Below are 21,102 nucleotides of genomic sequence, written 5' to 3'. Positions count from 1 at the left end.
CTGGCCTCTGTAGAGACTCGCCCAGCCTCTGTACAGACTCGCCCGGCCTCTGTACAGACTCGCCCGGCCTCTGGAGAGACTCGCCCAGCCACTGTAGAGACTCGCCCGGACTCTGGAGAGACTCGGCCGGCCTCTGGAGAAAGTCGCCCGGCCTCTGTAGAGACACGACTGGCCTCTGTACAGACTCGCCTGGCCTCTGGACAGACTCACCCGGCCTCTGTAGAGACTCGCCCGGCCTCTGTGGAGACTCGCCCGGCCTCTGTACAGACTCGCCCGGCCTCTGAAGAGAGTCTCCCGGCCTCTGGAGTGACTCGTTAGTCACTGTGGAGACTCGCCCGGCCTCTGCAGAGACTCGCCCTACCTCTGTACAGGCTCGCCCGGCCTCTGGAGAAACTCGCCCGGCCTCTGGAGAAACTCGCCTGGCCTCTGCAGAGACTCGCCTGGCCTCTGCAGAGACTCGCTTGGCCTCTGTAGAGACTCGCCCGGCCTCTGTAGAGACTCGCCCGGGCCTCTGTGGAAACTCGCCCGGGCCTCTGTAGAGACTCGCCCGGGCCTCTGGAGAAACTTGCCCGCCTCTGTAAAGACACGCCCGGCCTCTGTACAGACTTGCCCGGCCTCTGTAGAGACTCGCACAGCCTCTGGAGAAACTCTCCCAGCCTCTGGAGAGACTTGCCCGGCCTCTGTAGAGACTCACCCGGCCTCTGGAGAGACTCGCCCGGCCTCTGTAGAGACTCGCCCGGCCTCTGGAGAAACTCGCCCGGCCTCTGGAGAGACTCGCCAGGCCTCTGAAGAGACTCGCCCGGCCTCTGTAAAGACTCACCCGGTCTCTGGAGAAACTCGCCTGGCCTCTGGAGACACTCGCCCGGCCTCTGCAGAGACTCGCCCGGCCTCTGGAGAGATTCGCCCGGCCTCTGGAGAGACTCGCTCGGCCTCTGTAGTGTCGCCCGGCCTGTGAAGTGTCTCGCCCGGTCTCTGTGGAGACTCTCCCGGCCTCTGGAGAAACTCTCCCAGCCTCTGGAGAGACTCGCCCGGCCTATGGAGAGACTCGCCCGGCCTCTGGAGAGACTCGTCCGGCCTCTAGACAGACTCGCCCCGCCTCTAGAAAGACTCGCCAGGCCTCTGGACAGACTAGCCCGGCCTCTGCAGAGACTCGCCCGGCCTCTAGAAAGACTCGCCCGGCCGCTGGAGTAACTCTCCCAGCCTCTGGAGAAACTCTCCCGGCCTCTGGAGAGACTCGCCCGGGCCTCTGTAGAGACTCGCCCGGGCCTCTGGAGAGATTCGCTCGGGCCTCTGTAGAGACTCGCCCGGCCTCTGTACAAACTCGCCCGGCCTCTGGAGAGACTCGCCCGGGCCTCTGGAGAGATTCGCTCGGGCCTCTGTAGAGACTCGCCCGGCCTCTGTACCGACTCGCCCGGCCTCTGGATAAACTCGCCTGGCCTCTGCAGAGACTTGCCCGGCCTATGTAGAGACTCGCCCGGCCTCTGGAGAGACCCGCCCGGCCTCTGTAGAGACTCGGCCGGGCCTCTGTAGAGACTCGCCCGGCCTCTGTAGAAACTCGCCCGGGCCTCTGTAGAGACTCGCCCGGCCTCTGTACAGACTTGCCCGGCCTCTGCAGAGACTCGCCCGGCCTCTGTACAGACTCGCCCGGCCTCTGGAGAAACTCGCCTGGCCTCTGCAGAGACTTGCCCGGCCTATTTAGAGACTCGCCCGGCCTCTGGAGAGACCCGCCCGGCCTCTGTAGAGACTCGGCCGGGCCTCTGTAGAGACTCGCCCAGCCTCTGGAGAGACTCGCCCGGCCTCTGTACAGACTCGCCCGGCCTCTGGAGAAACTCGCCCCGGCCTCTGCAGAGACTCGCCTGGCCTCTGCAGAGACTCGCCTGGCCTCTGGAGAGACTCGCCCGGCCTCTGTAGAGACTCGCCCGGGCCTCTGTAGAGACTCGCCCGGCCTCTGTACAGACTTGCCCGGCCTCTGGAGAAACTCGCCCGGCCTCTGTACAGACTCGCCCGGTCTCTGTACAGACTCGCCCGGCCTCTGGAGAGACTCGCCCGGCCTCTGTACAGACTCGCCCGGACTCTGGAGAGACTCGGCCGGCCTCTGGAGAAACTCGCCCAGCCTCTGTAGAGACACGCCTGACCTCTGGACAGACTCACCCGGCCTCTGTAGAGACTCGCCCGGCGTTGGGAGAGACTCGCCCGGCCTCTGGAGAGACTTGCCCGGCCTCTGCAAAGACTCGCCTGGCCTCTGTAGAGACTCGCCCAGCCTCTGGGGAGACTTGCCCGGCCTCGGCAGAGACTCGCCCGGCCTCTGGAGAGACTCGCCCGGCCTCTGTAGAGACTCGCCCGGACTCTGGAGTGACTCGGCCGGCCTCTGGAGAAAGTTGCCTGGCCCCTGTAGAGACACGACTGGCCTCTGTACAGACTCGCCCGGCCTCTGGACAGACTCACCCGGCCTCTGGAGAGACTCGCCCGGCCTCTGTGGAGACTCGCCCGGCCTCTGGGGAGACTCGCCCGGGCCTCTGTACAGACTCGCCCGGCCTCTGTACAGACTCGCCTGGCCTCTGGAGAAACTTGCCCGGCCTCTGTACAGACTCGCCCGGCCTCTGTACAGACTCGCCCGGCCTCTGGAGAGACTCGCCCAGCCACTGTAGAGACTCGCCCGGACTCTGGAGAGACTCGGCCGGCCTCTGGAGAAAGTCGCCCGGCCTCTGTAGAGACACGACTGGCCTCTGTACAGACTCGCCTGGCCTCTGGACAGACTCACCCGGCCTCTGTAGAGACTCGCCCGGCCTCTGTGGAGACTCGCCCGGCCTCTGTACAGACTCGCCCGGCCTCTGTACAAACTCGCCCGGCCTCTGGAGAGACTCGCCCGGGCCTCTGGAGAGATTCGCTCGAGCCTCTGTAGAGACTCGCCCGGCCTCTGTACCGACTCGCCCGGCCTCTGGATAAACTCGCCTGGCCTCTGCAGAGACTTGCCCGGCCTATGTAGAGACTCGCCCGGCCTCTGGAGAGACCCGCCCGGCCTCTGTAGAGACTCGGCCGGGCCTCTGTAGAGACTCGCCCGGCCTCTGTAGAAACTCGCCCGGGCCTCTGTAGAGACTCGCCCGGCCTCTGTACAGACTTGCCCGGCCTCTGCAGAGACTCGCCCGGCCTCTGTACAGACTCGCCCGGCCTCTGGAGAAACTCGCCTGGCCTCTGCAGAGACTTGCCCGGCCTATTTAGAGACTCGCCCGGCCTCTGGAGAGACCCGCCCGGCCTCTGTAGAGACTCGGCCGGGCCTCTGTAGAGACTCGCCCAGCCTCTGGAGAGACTCGCCCGGCCTCTGTACAGACTCGCCCGGCCTCTGGAGAAACTCGCCCGGCCTCTGCAGAGACTCGCCTGGCCTCTGCAGAGACTCGCCTGGCCTCTGGAGAGACTCGCCCGGCCTCTGTAGAGACTCGCCCGGGCCTCTGTAGAGACTCGCCCGGCCTCTGTACAGACTTGCCCGGCCTCTGGAGAAACTCGCCCGGCCTCTGTACAGACTCGCCCGGTCTCTGTACAGACTCGCCCGGCCTCTGGAGAGACTCGCCCGGCCTCTGTACAGACTCGCCCGGACTCTGGAGAGACTCGGCCGGCCTCTGGAGAAACTCGCCCAGCCTCTGTAGAGACACGCCTGACCTCTGGACAGACTCACCCGGCCTCTGCAAAGACTCGCCTGGCCTCTGTAGAGACTCGCCCAGCCTCTGTACAGACTCGCCCGGCCTCTGTACAGACTCGCCCGGCCTCTGGAGAGACTCGCCCAGCCACTGTAGAGACTCGCCCGGACTCTGGAGAGACTCGGCCGGCCTCTGGAGAAAGTCGCCCGGCCTCTGTAGAGACACGACTGGCCTCTGTACAGACTCGCCTGGCCTCTGGACAGACTCACCCGGCCTCTGTAGAGACTCGCCCGGCCTCTGTGGAGACTCGCCCGGCCTCTGTACAGACTCGCCCGGCCTCTGAAGAGAGTCTCCCGGCCTCTGGAGTGACTCGTTAGTCACTGTGGAGACTCGCCCGGCCTCTGCAGAGACTCGCCCTACCTCTGTACAGGCTCGCCCGGCCTCTGGAGAAACTCGCCCGGCCTCTGGAGAAACTCGCCTGGCCTCTGCAGAGACTCGCCTGGCCTCTGCAGAGACTCGCTTGGCCTCTGTAGAGACTCGCCCGGCCTCTGTAGAGACTCGCCCGGGCCTCTGTGGAAACTCGCCCGGGCCTCTGTAGAGACTCGCCCGGGCCTCTGGAGAAACTTGCCCGCCTCTGTAAAGACACGCCCGGCCTCTGTACAGACTTGCCCGGCCTCTGTAGAGACTCGCACAGCCTCTGGAGAAACTCTCCCAGCCTCTGGAGAGACTTGCCCGGCCTCTGTAGAGACTCACCCGGCCTCTGGAGAGACTCGCCCGGCCTCTGTAGAGACTCGCCCGGCCTCTGGAGAAACTCGCCCGGCCTCTGGAGAGACTCGCCAGGCCTCTGAAGAGACTCGCCCGGCCTCTGTAAAGACTCACCCGGTCTCTGGAGAAACTCGCCTGGCCTCTGGAGACACTCGCCCGGCCTCTGCAGAGACTCGCCCGGCCTCTGGAGAGATTCGCCCGGCCTCTGGAGAGACTCGCTCGGCCTCTGTAGTGTCGCCCGGCCTGTGAAGTGTCTCGCCCGGTCTCTGTGGAGACTCTCCCGGCCTCTGGAGAAACTCTCCCAGCCTCTGGAGAGACTTGCCCGGCCTCTGTAGAGACTCGCCCGGCCTCTGGAGAGACTCGCCCGGCCTCTGCAGAGACTCGCCCGGCCTCTGTACAGACTCGCCCGGCCTCTGGAGAGACTCGCCCGGCCACTGGAGAGACTCGCCAGGCCTCTGGAGAGACTCGCCCGGCCTCTGTAGAGACTCGCCCGGCCTCTGTAGAGACTCGCCCGGCCTCTGGAGAGACTCTCCCGGCCTCTGTAGAGACTCGCCCGTCCTCTGCAGAGAATCGCTTGGCCTCTGGAGAGACTCGCCAGCCTCTCCGGAGACTCGCCAGGCCTCTGGACAGACGAGGCAGGCCTCTGCAGAGACTCGACCGGCCTCTGCGGAGACTCCCCCGGCCTCTGTACAGACTCGCCCGGCCTATGGAGAGACTCGCCCGGCCTCTGGAGAGACTCGTCCGGCCTCTAGACAGACTCGCCCCGCCTCTAGAAAGACTCGCCAGGCCTCTGGAGAGACTCGCCCGGCCTCTGCAGAGACTCGCCCGGCCTCTGTACAGATGCGCCCGACCTCTGGAGAGACTCGCCCGGCCTCTGGAGAGACTCGCCCAGCCTCTGGAGAAACTCTCCCAGCCTCTGGAGAGACTCGCCCGGCCTCTGTAGAGACTCGCCCGGCCTCTGGAGAGACTCGCCCGGCCTCTGCAGAGACTCGTCCGGCCTCTGTACAGACTCGCTCGGCCTCTGTAGTGTCGCCCGGCCTGTGAAGTGTCTCGCCCGGTCTCTGTGGAGACTCTCCCGGCCTCTGGAGAAACTCTCCCAGCCTCTGGAGAGGCTTGCCCGGCCTCTGTAGAGACTCGCCCGGCCTCTGGAGAGACTCGCCCGGCCTCTGCAGAGACTCGCCCGGCCTCTGTACAGACTCGCCCGGCCTCTGGAGAGACTCGCCCGGCCACTGGAGAGACTCGCCAGGCCTCTGGAGAGACTCGCCCGGCCTCTGTAGAGACTCGCCCGGCCTCTGTAGAGACTCGCCCGGCCTCTGTAGAGACTCGCCCGGCCTCTGGAGAGACTCGCCCGTCCTCTGCAGAGAATCGCTTGGCCTCTGGAGAGACTCGCCAGCCTCTCCGGAGACTCGCCAGGCCTCTGGACAGACGAGGCAGGCCTCTGCAGAGACTCGACCGGCCTCTGCGGAGACTCGCCCGGCCTCTGTACAGACTCGCCCGTCCTCTGCAGAGAATCGCTTGGCCTCTTGAGAGACTCGCCAGCCTCTCCGGAGACTCGCCAGGCCTCTGGACAGACGAGGCAGGCCTCTGCAGAGACTCGACCGGCCTCTGCGGAGACTCGCCCGGCGTCTGTACAGACTCGCCTGGCCTCTGTACAGACTCGCCCGGCCTCTGGAGAGACTCGCCCGGACTCGGGAGAGACTCGCCCGGCCTCTGGAGAGACTCGCCCGGCCTCTGTACAGACGCGCCCGGCCTCTGGAGAGACTCGCCCGGCCTCTGGAGAGACTCGCCCGGCCTCTGTACAGACGCGCCCGGCCTCTGGAGAGACTCGCCCGGCCTCTGGAGAGACTCGCCCGGCCTATGGAGAGACTCGCCCGGCCTCTGGAGAGACTCGTCCGGCCTCTAGACAGACTCGCCCCGCCTCTAGAAAGACTCGCCAGGCCTCTGGACAGACTAGCCCGGCCTCTGCAGAGACTCGCCCGGCCTCTAGAAAGACTCGCCCGGCCGCTGGAGTAACTCTCCCAGCCTCTGGAGAAACTCTCCCGGCCTCTGGAGAGACTCGCCCGGGCCTCTGTAGAGACTCGCCCGGGCCTCTGGAGAGATTCGCTCGGGCCTCTGTAGAGACTCGCCCGGCCTCTGTACAAACTCGCCCGGCCTCTGGAGAGACTCGCCCGGGCCTCTGGAGAGATTCGCTCGGGCCTCTGTAGAGACTCGCCCGGCCTCTGTACCGACTCGCCCGGCCTCTGGATAAACTCGCCTGGCCTCTGCAGAGACTTGCCCGGCCTATGTAGAGACTCGCCCGGCCTCTGGAGAGACCCGCCCGGCCTCTGTAGAGACTCGGCCGGGCCTCTGTAGAGACTCGCCCGGCCTCTGTAGAAACTCGCCCGGTCCTCTGTAGAGACTCGCCCGGCCTCTGTACAGACTTGCCCGGCCTCTGCAGAGACTCGCCCGGCCTCTGTACAGACTCGCCCGGCCTCTGGAGAAACTCGCCTGGCCTCTGCAGAGACTTGCCCGGCCTATTTAGAGACTCGCCCGGCCTCTGTACAGACTCGCCCGGCCTCTGGAGAAACTCGCCTGGCCTCTGCAGAGACTTGCCCGGCCTCTGTAGAGACTCGCCCGGCCTCTGGAGAGACTCTCCCGGCCTCTGTAGAGACTCGCCCGTCCTCTGCAGAGAATCGCTTGGCCTCTGGAGAGACTCGCCAGCCTCTCCGGAGACTCGCCAGGCCTCTGGACAGACGAGGCAGGCCTCTGCAGAGACTCGACCGGCCTCTGCGGAGACTCCCCCGGCCTCTGTACAGACTCGCCCGGCCTATGGAGAGACTCGCCCGGCCTCTGGAGAGACTCGTCCGGCCTCTAGACAGACTCGCCCCGCCTCTAGAAAGACTCGCCAGGCCTCTGGAGAGACTCGCCCGGCCTCTGCAGAGACTCGCCCGGCCTCTGTACAAACTCGCCCGGCCTCTGGAGAGACTCGCCCGGGCCTCTGGAGATATTCGCTCGGGCCTCTGTAGAGACTCGCCCGGCCTCTGTACCGACTCGCCCGGCCTCTGGATAAACTCGCCTGGCCTCTGCAGAGACTTGCCCGGCCTATGTAGAGACTCGCCCGGCCTCTGGAGAGACCCGCCCGGCCTCTGTAGAGACTCGGCCGGGCCTCTGTAGAGACTCGCCCGGCCTCTGTAGAGACTCGCCCAGCCTCTGGAGAGACTCGCCCGGCCTCTGTACAGACTCGCCCGGCCTCTGGAGAAACTCGCCCCGGCCTCTGCAGAGACTCGCCTGGCCTCTGCAGAGACTCGCCTGGCCTCTGGAGAGACTCGCCCGGCCTCTGTAGAGACTCGCCCGGGCCTCTGTAGAGACTCGCCCGGCCTCTGTACAGACTTGCCCGGCCTCTGGAGAAACTCGCCCGGCCTCTGTACAGACTCGCCCGGTCTCTGTACAGACTCGCCCGGCCTCTGGAGAGACTCGCCCGGCCTCTGTACAGACTCGCCCGGACTCTGGAGAGACTCGGCCGGCCTCTGGAGAAACTCGCCCAGCCTCTGTAGAGACACGCCTGACCTCTGGACAGACTCACCCGGCCTCTGTAGAGACTCGCCCGGCGTTGGGAGAGACTCGCCCGGCCTCTGGAGAGACTTGCCCGGCCTCTGCAAAGACTCGCCTGGCCTCTGTAGAGACTCGCCCAGCCTCTGGGGAGACTTGCCCGGCCTCGGCAGAGACTCGCCCGGCCTCTGGAGAGACTCGCCCGGCCTCTGTAGAGACTCGCCCGGACTCTGGAGTGACTCGGCCGGCCTCTGGAGAAAGTTGCCTGGCCCCTGTAGAGACACGACTGGCCTCTGTACAGACTCGCCCGGCCTCTGGACAGACTCACCCGGCCTCTGGAGAGACTCGCCCGGCCTCTGTGGAGACTCGCCCGGCCTCTGTGGAGACTCGCCCGGCCTCTGGGGAGACTCGCCCGGGCCTCTGTACAGACTCGCCCGGCCTCTGTACAGACTCGCCTGGCCTCTGGAGAAACTTGCCCGGCCTCTGTACAGACTCGCCCGGCCTCTGTACAGACTCGCCCGGCCTCTGGAGAGACTCGCCCAGCCACTGTAGAGACTCGCCCGGACTCTGGAGAGACTCGGCCGGCCTCTGGAGAAAGTCGCCCGGCCTCTGTAGAGACACGACTGGCCTCTGTACAGACTCGCCTGGCCTCTGGACAGACTCACCCGGCCTCTGTAGAGACTCGCCCGGCCTCTGTGGAGACTCGCCCGGCCTCTGTGGAGACTCGCCCGGCCTCTGTACAGACTCGCCCGGCCTCTGAAGAGAGTCTCCCGGCCTCTGGAGTGACTCGTTAGTCACTGTGGAGACTCGCCCGGCCTCTGCAGAGACTCGCCCTACCTCTGTACAGGCTCGCCCGGCCTCTGGAGAAACTCGCCCGGCCTCTGGAGAAACACGCCTGGCCTCTGCAGAGACTCGCCTGGCCTCTGCAGAGACTCGCTTGGCCTCTGTAGAGACTCGCCCGGCCTCTGTAGAGACTCGCCCGGGCCTCTGTGGAGACTCGCCCGGGCCTCTATAGAGACTCGCCCGGGCCTCTGGAGAAACTCGCCCGCCTCCGTAAAGACACGCCCGGCCTCTGTACAGACTCGCCCGGCCTCTGTAGAGACTCGCCCAGCCTCTGGAGAAACTCTCCCAGCCTCTGGAGAAACTTGCCCGGCCTCTGTAGAGACTCGCCCGGCCTCTGGAGAGACTCGCCCGGCCTCTGCAGAGACTCGCCCGGCCTCTGTACAGACTCGCCCGGCCTCTGGAGAGACTCGCCCGGCCACTGGAGAGACTCGCCAGGCCTCTGGAGAGACTCGCCCGGCCTCTGTAGAGACTCGCCCGGCCTCTGTAGAGACTCGCCCGGCCTCTGGAGAGACTCTCCCGGCCTCTGTAGAGACTCGCCCGTCCTCTGCAGAGAATCGCTTGGCCTCTGGAGAGACTCGCCAGCCTCTCCGGAGACTCGCCAGGCCTCTGGACAGACGAGGCAGGCCTCTGCAGAGACTCGACCGGCCTCTGCGGAGACTCGCCCGGCCTCTGTACAGACTCGCCTGGCCTCTGTACAGACTCGCCCGGCCTCTGGAGAGACTCGCCCGGACTCGGGAGAGACTCGACCGGCCTCTGGAGAGACTCGCCTGGACTCTGCAGAGACTCGCCCGGCCTCTGGAGAGACTCGCCCGGCCTCTGTACAGATGCGCCCGGCCTCTGGAGAGACTCGCCCGGCCTCTGGAGAGACTCGCCCGGCCTATGGAGAGACTCGCCCGGCCTCTGGAGAGACTCGTCCGGCCTCTAGACAGACTCGCCCCGCCTCTAGAAAGACTCGCCAGGCCTCTGGAGAGACTCGCCCGGCCTCTGCAGAGACTCGCCCGGCCTCTGTACAGATGCGCCCGACCTCTGGAGAGACTCGCCCGGCCTCTGGAGAGACTCGCCCAGCCTCTGGAGAAACTCTCCCATCCTCTGGAGAGACTCGCCCGGCCTCTGTAGAGACTCGCCCGGCCTCTGTAGAGACTCGCCCGGCCTCTGGAGAGACTCGCCCGGCCTCTGCAGAGACTCGTCCGGCCTCTGTACAGACTCGCCCGGCCTCTGGAGAGACTCGCCCGGCCACTGGAGAGACTCGCCAGGCCCTTGGAGAGACTCGCCCGGCCTCTGTAGAGACTCGCCCGGCCTCTGTAGAGACTCGCCCGGCCTCTGGAGAGACTCGCCCGTCCTCTGCAGAGAATCGCTTGGCCTCTGGAGAGACTCGCCAGCCTCTCCGGAGACTCGCCAGGCCTCTGGACAGACGAGGCAGGCCTCTGCAGAGACTCGACCGGCCTCTGCGGAGACTCGCCCGGCCTCTGTACAGACTCGCCCGTCCTCTGCAGAGAATCGCTTGGCCTCTGGAGAGACTCGCCAGCCTCTCCGGAGACTCGCCAGGACTCGGGACAGACGAGGCAGGCCTCTGCAGAGACTCGACCGGCCTCTGCGGAGACTCGCCCGGCGTCTGTACAGACTCGCCTGGCCTCTGTACAGACTCGCCCGGCCTCTGGAGAGACTCGCCCGGACTCGGGAGAGACTCGCCCGGCCTCTGGAGAGACTCGCCCGGCCTCTGTACAGACGCGCCCGGCCTCTGGAGAGACTCGCCCGGCCTCTGGAGAGACTCGCCCGGCCTATGGAGAGACTCGCCCGGCCTCTGGAGAGACTCGTCCGGCCTCTAGACAGACTCGCCCCGCCTCTAGAAAGACTCGCCAGGCCTCTGGACAGACTAGCCCGGCCTCTGCAGAGACTCGCCCGGCCTCTAGAAAGACTCGCCCGGCCGCTGGAGAAACTCTCCCAGCCTCTGGAGAAACTCTCCCGGCCTCTGGAGAGACTCGCCCGGGCCTCTGTAGAGACTCGCCCGGGCCTCTGGAGAGATTCGCTCGGGCCTCTGTAGAGACTCGCCCGGCCTCTGTACAAACTCGCCCGGCCTCTGGAGAGACTCGCCCGGGCCTCTGGAGAGATTCGCTCGGGCCTCTGTAGAGACTCGCCCGGCCTCTGTACCGACTCGCCCGGCCTCTGGATAAACTCGCCTGGCCTCTGCAGAGACTTGCCCGGCCTATGTAGAGACTCGCCCGGCCTCTGGAGAGACGCGCCCGGCCTCTGTAGAGACTCGGCCGGGCCTCTGTAGAGACTCGCCCGGCCTCTGTAGAAACTCGCCCGGGCCTCTGTAGAGACTCGCCCGGCCTCTGTACAGACTTGCCCGGCCTCTGCAGAGACTCGCCCGGCCTCTGTACAGACTCGCCCGGCCTCTGGAGAAACTCGCCTGGCCTCTGCAGAGACTTGCCCGGCCTATTTAGAGACTCGCCCGGCCTCTGGAGAGACCCGCCCGGCCTCTGTAGAGACTCGGCCGGGCCTCTGTAGAGACTCGCCCAGCCTCTGGAGAGACTCGCCCGGCCTCTGTACAGACTCGCCCGGCCTCTGGAGAAACTCGCCCCGGCCTCTGCAGAGACTCGCCTGGCCTCTGCAGAGACTCGCCTGGCCTCTGGAGAGACTCGCCCGGCCTCTGTAGAGACTCGCCCGGGCCTCTGTAGAGACTCGCCCGGCCTCTGTACAGACTTGCCCGGCCTCTGGAGAAACTCGCCCGGCCTCTGTACAGACTCGCCCGGTCTCTGTACAGACTCGCCCGGCCTCTGGAGAGACTCGCCCGGCCTCTGTACAGACTCGCCCGGACTCTGGAGAGACTCGGCCGGCCTCTGGAGAAACTCGCCCAGCCTCTGTAGAGACACGCCTGACCTCTGGACAGACTCACCCGGCCTCTGTAGAGACTCGCCCGGCGTTGGGAGAGACTCGCCCGGCCTCTGGAGAGACTTGCCCGGCCTCTGCAAAGACTCGCCTGGCCTCTGTAGAGACTCGCCCAGCCTCTGGGGAGACTTGCCCGGCCTCGGCAGAGAGTCGCCCGGCCTCTGGAGAGACTCGCCCGGCCGCTGTAGAGACTCGCCCGGACTCTGGAGTGACTCGGCCGGCCTCTGGAGAAAGTTGCCTGGCCCCTGTAGAGACACGACTGGCCTCTGTACAGACTCGCCCGGCCTCTGGACAGACTCACCCGGCCTCTGGAGAGACTCGCCCGGCCTCTGTGGAGACTCGCCCGGCCTCTGTGGAGACTCGCCCGGCCTCTGGGGAGACTCGCCCGGGCCTCTGTACAGACTCGCCCGGCCTCTGTACAGACTCGCCTGGCCTCTGGAGAAACTTGCCCGGCCTCTGTACAGACTCGCCCGGCCTCTGTACAGACTCGCCCGGCCTCTGGAGAGACTCGCCCAGCCACTGTAGAGACTCGCCCGGACTCTGGAGAGACTCGGCCGGCCTCTGGAGAAAGTCGCCCGGCCTCTGTAGAGACACGACTGGCCTCTGTACAGACTCGCCTGGCCTCTGGACAGACTCACCCGGCCTCTGTAGAGACTCGCCCGGCCTCTGTGGAGACTCGCCCGGCCTCTGTACAGACTCGCCCGGCCTCTGAAGAGAGTCTTCCGGCCTCTGGAGTGACTCGTTAGTCACTGTGGAGACTCGCCCGGCCTCTGCAGAGACTCGCCCTACCTCTGTACAGGCTCGCCCGGCCTCTGGAGAAACTCGCCCGGCCTCTGGAGAAACACGCCTGGCCTCTGCAGAGACTCGCCTGGCCTCTGCAGAGACTCGCTTGGCCTCTGTAGAGACTCGCCCGGCCTCTGTAGAGACTCGCCCGGGCCTCTGTGGAGACTCGCCCGGGCCTCTATAGAGACTCGCCCGGGCCTCTGGAGAAACTCGCCCGCCTCCGTAAAGACACGCCCGGCCTCTGTACAGACTCGCCCGGCCTCTGTAGAGACTCGCCCAGCCTCTGGAGAAACTCTCCCAGCCTCTGGAGAGACTTGCCCGGCCTCTGTAGAGACTCGCCCGGCCTCTGGAGAGACTCGCCCGGCCTCTGCAGAGACTCGCCCGGCCTCTGTACAGACTCGCCCGGCCTCTGGAGAGACTCGCCCGGCCACTGGAGAGACTCGCCAGGCCTCTGGAGAGACTCGCCCGGCCTCTGTAGAGACTCGCCCGGCCTCTGTAGAGACTCGCCCGGCCTCTGGAGAGACTCTCCCGGCCTCTGTAGAGACTCGCCCGTCCTCTGCAGAGAATCGCTTGGCCTCTGGAGAGACTCGCCAGCCTCTCCGGAGACTCGCCAGGCCTCTGGACAGACGAGGCAGGCCTCTGCAGAGACTCGACTGGCCTCTGCGGAGACTCGCCCGGCCTCTGTACAGACTCGCCTGGCCTCTGTACAGACTCGCCCGGCCTCTGGAGAGACTCGCCCGGACTCGGGAGAGACTCGACCGGCCTCTGGAGAGACTCGCCTGGACTCTGCAGAGACTCGCCCGGCCTCTGGAGAGACTCGCCCGGCCTCTGTACAGATGCGCCCGGCCTCTGGAGAGACTCGCCCGGCCTCTGGAAAGACTCGCCCGGCCTATGGAGAGACTCGCCCGGCCTCTGGAGAGACTCGTCCGGCCTCTAGACAGACTCGCCCCGCCTCTAGAAAGACTCGCCAGGCCTCTGGAGAGACTCGCCCGGCCTCTGCAGAGACTCGCCCGGCCTCTGTACAGATGCGCCCGACCTCTGGAGAGACTCGCCCGGCCTCTGGAGAGACTCGCCCAGCCTCTGGAGAAACTCTCCCAGCCTCTGGAGAGACTCGCCCGGCCTCTGTAGAGACTCGCCCGGCCTCTGTAGAGACTCGCCCGGCCTCTGGAGAGACTCGCCCGGCCTCTGCAGAGACTCGTCCGGCCTCTGTACAGACTCGCCCGGCCTCTGGAGAGACTCGCCCGGCCACTGGAGAGACTCGCCAGGCCCTTGGAGAGACTCGCCCGGCCTCTGTAGAGACTCGCCCGGCCTCTGTAGAGACTCGCCCGGCCTCTGGAGAGACTCGCCCGTCCTCTGCAGAGAATCGCTTGGCCTCTGGAGAGACTCGCCAGCCTCTCCGGAGACTCGCCAGGCCTCTGGACAGACGAGGCAGGCCTCTGCAGAGACTCGACCGGCCTCTGCGGAGACTCGCCCGGCCTCTGTACAGACTCGCCCGTCCTCTGCAGAGAATCGCTTGGCCTCTGGAGAGACTCGCCAGCCTCTCCGGAGACTCGCCAGGACTCGGGACAGACGAGGCAGGCCTCTGCAGAGACTCGACCGGCCTCTGCGGAGACTCGCCCGGCGTCTGTACAGACTCGCCTGGCCTCTGTACAGACTCGCCCGGCCTCTGGAGAGACTCGCCCGGACTCGGGAGAGACTCGCCCGGCCTCTGGAGAGACTCGCCCGGCCTCTGTACAGACGCGCCCGGCCTCTGGAGAGACTCGCCCGGCCTCTGGAGAGACTCGCCCGGCCTATGGAGAGACTCGCCCGGCTTCTGGAGAGACTCGTCCGGCCTCTAGACAGACTCGCCCCGCCTCTAGAAAGACTCGCCAGGCCTCTGGACAGACTAGCCCGGCCTCTGCAGAGACTCGCCCGGCCTCTAGAAAGACTCGCCCGGCCGCTGGAGTAACTCTCCCAGCCTCTGGAGAAACTCTCCCGGCCTCTGGAGAGACTCGCCCGGGCCTCTGTAGAGACTCGCCCGGGCCTCTGGAGAGATTCGCTCGGGCCTCTGTAGAGACTCGCCCGGCCTCTGTACAAACTCGCCCGGCCTCTGGAGAGACTCGCCCGGGCCTCTGGAGAGATTCGCTCGGGCCTCTGTAGAGACTCGCCCGGCCTCTGTACCGACTCGCCCGGCCTCTGGATAAACTCGCCTGGCCTCTGCAGAGACTTGCCCGGCCTATGTAGAGACTCGCCCGGCCTCTGGAGAGACCCGCCCGGCCTCTGTAGAGACTCGGCCGGGCCTCTGTAGAGACTCGCCCGGCCTCTGTAGAAACTCGCCCGGGCCTCTGTAGAGACTCGCCCGGCCTCTGTACAGACTTGCCCGGCCTCTGCAGAGACTCGCCCGGCCTCTGTACAGACTCGCCCGGCCTCTGGAGAAACTCGCCTGGCCTCTGCAGAGACTTGCCCGGCCTATTTAGAGACTCGCCCGGCCTCTGGAGAGACCCGCCCGGCCTCTGTAGAGACTCGGCCGGGCCTCTGTAGAGACTCGCCCAGCCTCTGGAGAGACTCGCCCGGCCTCTGTACAGACTCGCCCGGCCTCTGGAGAAACTCGCCCGGCCTCTGCAGAGACTCGCCTGGCCTCTGCAGAGACTCGCCTGGCCTCTGGAGAGACTCGCCCGGCCTCTGTAGAGACTCGCCCGGGCCTCTGTAGAGACTCGCCCGGCCTCTGTACAGACTTGCCCGGCCTCTGGAGAAACTCGCCCGGCCTCTGTACAGACTCGCCCGGTCTCTGTACAGACTCGCCCGGCCTCTGGAGAGACTCGCCCGGCCTCTGTACAGACTCGCCCGGACTCTGGAGAGACTCGGCCGGCCTCTGGAGAAACTCGCCCAGCCTCTGTAGAGACACGCCTGACCTCTGGACAGACTCACCCGGCCTCTGTAGAGACTCGCCCGGCGTTGGGAGAGACTCGCCCGGCCTCTGGAGAGACTTGCCCGGCCTCTGCAAAGACTCGCCTGGCCTCTGTAGAGACTCGCCCAGCCTCTGGGGAGACTTGCCCGGCCTCGGCAGAGACTCGCCCGGCCTCTGGAGAGACTCGCCCGGCCTCTGTAGAGACTCGCCCGGACTCTGGAGTGACTCGGCCGGCCTCTGGAGAAAGTTGCCTGGCCCCTGTAGAGACACGACTGGCCTCTGTACAGACTCGCCCGGCCTCTGGACAGACTCACCCGGCCTCTGGAGAGACTCGCCCGGCCTCTGTGGAGACTCGCCCGGCCTCTGTGGAGACTCGCCCGTCCTCTGGGGAGACTCGCCCGGGCCTCTGTACAGACTCGCCCGGCCTCTGTACAGACTCGCCTGGCCTCTGGAGAAACTTGCCCGGCCTCTGTACAGACTCGCCCGGCCTCTGTACAGACTCGCCCGGCCTCTGGAGAGACTCGCCCAGCCACTGTAGAGACTCGCTCGGACTCTGGAGAGACTCGGCCGGCCTCTGGAGAAAGTCGCCCGGCCTCTGTAGAGACACGACTGGCCTCTGTACAGACTCGCCTGGCCTCTGGACAGACTCACCCGGCCTCTGTAGAGACTCGCCCGGCCTCTGTGGAGACTCGCCCGGCCTCTGTACAGACTCGCCCGGCCTCTGTACAAACTCGCCCGGCCTCTGGAGAGACTCGCCCGGGCCTCTGGAGAGATTCGCTCGAGCCTCTGTAGAGACTCGCCCGGCCTCTGTACCGACTCGCCCGGCCTCTGGATAAACTCGCCTGGCCTCTGCAGAGACTTGCCCGGCCTATGTAGAGACTCGCCCGGCCTCTGGAGAGACCCGCCCGGCCTCTGTAGAGACTCGGCCGGGCCTCTGTAGAGACTCGCCCGGCCTCTGTAGAAACTCGCCCGGGCCTCTGTAGAGACTCGCCCGGCCTCTGTACAGACTTGCCCGGCCTCTGCAGAGACTCGCCCGGCCTCTGTACAGACTCGCCCGGCCTCTGGAGAAACTCGCCTGGCCTCTGCAGAGACTTGCCCGGCCTATTTAGAGACTCGCCCGGCCTCTGGAGAGACCCGCCCGGCCTCTGTAGAGACTCGGCCGGGCCTCTGTAGAGACTCGCCCAGCCTCTGGAGAGACTCGCCCGGCCTCTGTACAGACTCGCCCGGCCTCTGGAGAAACTCGCCCGGCCTCTGCAGAGACTCGCCTGGCCTCTGCAGAGACTCGCCTGGCCTCTGGAGAGACTCGCCCGGCCTCTGTAGAGACTCGCCCGGGCCTCTGTAGAGACTCGCCCGGCCTCTGTACAGACTTGCCCGGCCTCTGGAGAAACTCGCCCGGCCTCTGTACAGACTCGCCCGGTCTCTGTACAGACTCGCCCGGCCTCTGGAGAGACTCGCCCGGCCTCTGTACAGACTCGCCCGGACTCTGGAGAGACTCGGCCGGCCTCTGGAGAAACTCGCCCAGCCTCTGTAGAGACACGCCTGACCTCTGGACAGACTCACCCGGCCTCTGCAAAGACTCGCCTGGCCTCTGTAGAGACTCGCCCAGCCTCTGTACAGACTCGCCCGGCCTCTGTACAGACTCGCCCGGCCTCTGGAGAGACTCGCCCAGCCACTGTAGAGACTCGCCCGGACTCTGGAGAGACTCGGCCGGCCTCTGGAGAAAGTCGCCCGGCCACTGTAGAGACACGACTGGCCTCTGTACAGACTCGCCTGGCCTCTGGACAGACTCACCCGGCCTCTGTAGAGACTCGCCCGGCCTCTGTGGAGACTCGCCCGGCCTCTGTACAGACTCGCCCGGCCTCTGAAGAGAGTCTCCCGGCCTCTGGAGTGACTCGTTAGTCACTGTGGAGACTCGCCCGGCCTCTGCAGAGACTCGCCCTACCTCTGTACAGGCTCGCCCGGCCTCTGGAGAAACTCGCCCGGCCTCTGGAGAAACTCGCCTGGCCTCTGCAGAGACTCGCCTGGCCTCTGCAGAGACTCGCTTGGCCTCTGTAGAGACTCGCCCGGCCTCTGTAGAGACTCGCCCGGGCCTCTGTGGAAACTCGCCCGGGCCTCTGTAGAGACTCGCCCGGGCCTCTGGAGAAACTTGCCCGCCTCTGTAAAGACACGCCCGGCCTCTGTACAGACTTGCCCGGCCTCTGTAGAGACTCGCCCAGCCTCTGGAGAAACTCTCCCAGCCTCTGGAGAGACTTGCCCGGCCTCTGCAGAGACTCGCCCGGCCTCTGTACAGACTCGCCTGGCCTCTGTAGAGACTCTCCCGGGCCTCTGTAGAGACTCGCCCGGCCTCTGTACAGACTCGCCTGGCCTCTGTAGAGACTCGCCCGGCCTCTGTAGAGACTCGCCCGGGCCTCTGTGGAGACTCGCCCGGGCCTCTGTAGAGACTCGCCCGGGCCTCTGGAGAAACTCGCCCGCCTCTGTAAAGACTCGCCCGGCCTCTGTACAGACTTGCCCGGCCTCTGTAGAGACTCGCCCAGCCTCTGGAGAAACTCTCCCAGCCTCTGGAGAGACTTGCCCGGCCTCTGTAGAGACTCACCCGGCCTCTGGAGAGACTCGCCCGGCCTCTGTAGAGACTCGCCCGGCCTCTGGAGAAACTCGCCCGGCCTCTGGAGAGACTCGCCAGGCCTCTGAAGAGACTCGCCCGGCCTCTGTAAAGACTCACCCGGCCTCTGGAGAAACTCGCCTGGCCTCTGGAGACACTCGCCCGGCCTCTGCAGAGACTCGCCCGGCCTCTGGAGAGATTCGCCCGGCCTCTGGAGAGACTCGCTCGGCCTCTGTAGTGTCGCCCGGCCTGTGAAGTGTCTCGCCCGGTCTCTGTGGAGACTCTCCCGGCCTCTGGAGAAACTCTCCCAGCCTCTGGAGAGACTTGCCCGGCCTCTGTAGAGACTCGCCCGGCCTCTGGAGAGACTCGCCCGGCCTCTGCAGAGACTCGCCCGGCCTCTGTACAGACTCGCCCGGCCTCTGGAGAGACTCGCCCGGCCACTGGAGAGACTCGCCAGGCCTCTGGAGAGACTCGCCCGGCCTCTGTAGAGACTCGCCCGGCCTCTGTAGAGACTCGCCCGGCCTCTGGAGAGACTCTCCCGGCCTCTGTAGAGACTCGCCCGTCCTCTGCAGAGAATCGCTTGGCCTCTGGAGAGACTCGCCAGCCTCTCCGGAGACTCACCAGGCCTCTGGACAGACGAGGCAGGCCTCTGCAGAGACTCGACCGGCCTCTGCGGAGACTCCCCCGGCCTCTGTACAGACTCGCCTGGCCTCTGTACAGACTCGCCCGGCCTCTGGAGAGACTCGCCCGGACTCGGGAGAGACTCAACCGGCCTCTGGAGAGACTCGCCTGGACTCTGCAGAGACTCGCCCGGCCTCTGGAGAGACTCGCCCGGCCTCTGTACAGATGCGCCCGGCCTCTGGAGAGACTCGCCCGGCCTCTGGAGAGACTCGCCCGGCCTATGGAGAGACTCGCCCGGCCTCTGGAGAGACTCGTCCGGCCTCTAGACAGACTCGCCCCGCCTCTAGAAAGACTCGCCAGGCCTCTGGAGAGACTCGCCCGGCCTCTGCAGAGACTCGCCCGGCCTCTGTACAGATGCGCCCGACCTCTGGAGAGACTCGCCCGGCCTCTGGAGAGACTCGCCCAGCCTCTGGAGAAACTCTCCCAGCCTCTGTAGAGACTCGCCCGGCCTCTGTAGAGACTCGCCCGGCCTCTGTAGAGACTCGCCCGGCCTCTGGAGAGACTCGCCCGGCCTCTGCAGAGACTCGCCCGGCCTCTGTACAGACTCGCCCGGCCTCTGGAGAGACTCGCCCGGCCACTGGAGAGACTCGCCAGGCCCTTGGAGAGACTCGCCCGGCCTCTGTAGAGACTCGCCCGGCCTCTGTAGAGACTCGCCCGGCCTCTGCAGAGACTCGCCCGGCCTCTGTACAGATGCGCCCGACCTCTGGAGAGACTCGCCCGGCCTCTGGAGAGACTCGCCCAGCCTCTGGAGAAACTCTCCCAGCCTCTGTAGAGACTCGCCCGGCCTCTGTAGAGACTCGCCCGGCCTCTGTAGAGACTCGCCCGGCCTCTGGAGAGACTCGCCCGGCCTCTGCAGAGACTCGCCCGGCCTCTGTACAGACTCGCCCGGCCTCTGGAGAGACTCGCCCGGCCACTGGAGAGACTCGCCAGGCCCTTGGAGAGACTCGCCCGGCCTCTGTAGAGACTCGCCCGGCCTCTGTAGAGACTCGCCCGGCCTCTGGAGAGACTCGCCCGTCCTCTGCAGAGAATCGCTTGGCCTCTGGAGAGACTCGCCAGCCTCTCCGGAGACTCGCCAGGCCTCTGGACAGACGAGGCAGGCCTCTGCAGAGACTCGACCGGCCTCTGCGGAGACTCGCCCGGCCTCTGTACAGACTCGCCCGTCCTCTGCAGAGAATCGCTTGGCCTCTGGAGAGACTCGCCAGCCTCTCCGGAGACTCGCCAGGACTCGGGACAGACGAGGCAGGCCTCTGCAGAGACTCGACCGGCCTCTGCGGAGACTCGCCCGGCGTCTGTACAGACTCGCCTGGCCTCTGTACAGACTCGCCCGGCCTCTGGAGAGACTCGCCCGGACTCGGGAGAGACTCGCCCGGCCTCTGGAGAGACTCGCCCGGCCTCTGTACAGACGCGCCCGGCCTCTGGAGAGACTCGCCCGGCCTCTGGAGAGACTCGCCCGGCCTATGGAGAGACTCGCCCGGCTTCTGGAGAGACTCGTCCGGCCTCTAGACAGACTCGCCCCGCCTCTAGAAAGACTCGCCAGGCCTCTGGACAGACTAGCCCGGCCTCTGCAGAGACTCGCCCGGCCTCTAGAAAGACTCGCCCGGCCGCTGGAGTAACTCTCCCAGCCTCTGGAGAAACTCTCCCGGCCTCTGGAGAGACTCGCCCGGGCCTCTGTAGAGACTCGCCCGGGCCTCTGGAGAGATTCGCTCGGGCCTCTGTAGAGACTCGCCCGGCCTCTGTACAAACTCGCCCGGCCTCTGGAGAGACTCGCCCGGGCCTCTGGAGAGATTCGCTCGGGCCTCTGTAGAGACTCGCCCGGCCTCTGTACCGACTCGCCCGGCCTCTGGATAAACTCGCCTGGCCTCTGCAGAGACTTGCCCGGCCTATGTAGAGACTCGCCCGGCCTCTGGAGAGACCCGCCCGGCCTCTGTAGAGACTCGGCCGGGCCTCTGTAGAGACTCGCCCGGCCTCTGTAGAAACTCGCCCGGGCCTCTGGAGAGACTCACCCGGCCTCTGTACAGACTCGCCCGGACTCTGGAGAGACTCGGCCGGCCTCTGGAGAAACTCGCCCAGCCTCTGTAGAGACACGCCTGACCTCTGGACAGACTCACCCGGCCTCTGTAGAGACTCGCCCGGCGTTGGGAGAGACTCGCCCGGCCTCTGGAGAGACTTGCCCGGCCTCTGCAAAGACTCGCCTGGCCTCTGTAGAGACTCGCCCAGCCTCTGGGGAGACTTGCCCGGCCTCGGCAGAGACTCGCCCGGCCTCTGGAGAGACTCGCCCGGACTCTGGAGTGACTCGGCCGGCCTCTGGAGAAAGTTGCCTGGCCCCTGTAGAGACACGACTGGCCTCTGTACAGACTCGCCCGGCCTCTGGACAGACTCACCCGGCCTCTGGAGAGACTCGCCCGGCCTCTGTGGAGACTCGCCCGGCCTCTGTGGAGACTCGCCCGGCCTCTGGGGAGACTCGCCCGGGCCTCTGTATAGACTCGCCCGGCCTC

This window comes from Eleutherodactylus coqui, chromosome 9 (genome assembly GCF_035609145.1).
Source record: "Eleutherodactylus coqui strain aEleCoq1 chromosome 9, aEleCoq1.hap1, whole genome shotgun sequence".
NCBI classification, from domain to species: domain Eukaryota; kingdom Metazoa; phylum Chordata; class Amphibia; order Anura; family Eleutherodactylidae; genus Eleutherodactylus; species Eleutherodactylus coqui.
The sequence above is the reverse complement of the archived record's forward strand: the minus strand, read 5'-3'. Positions refer to the sequence as shown.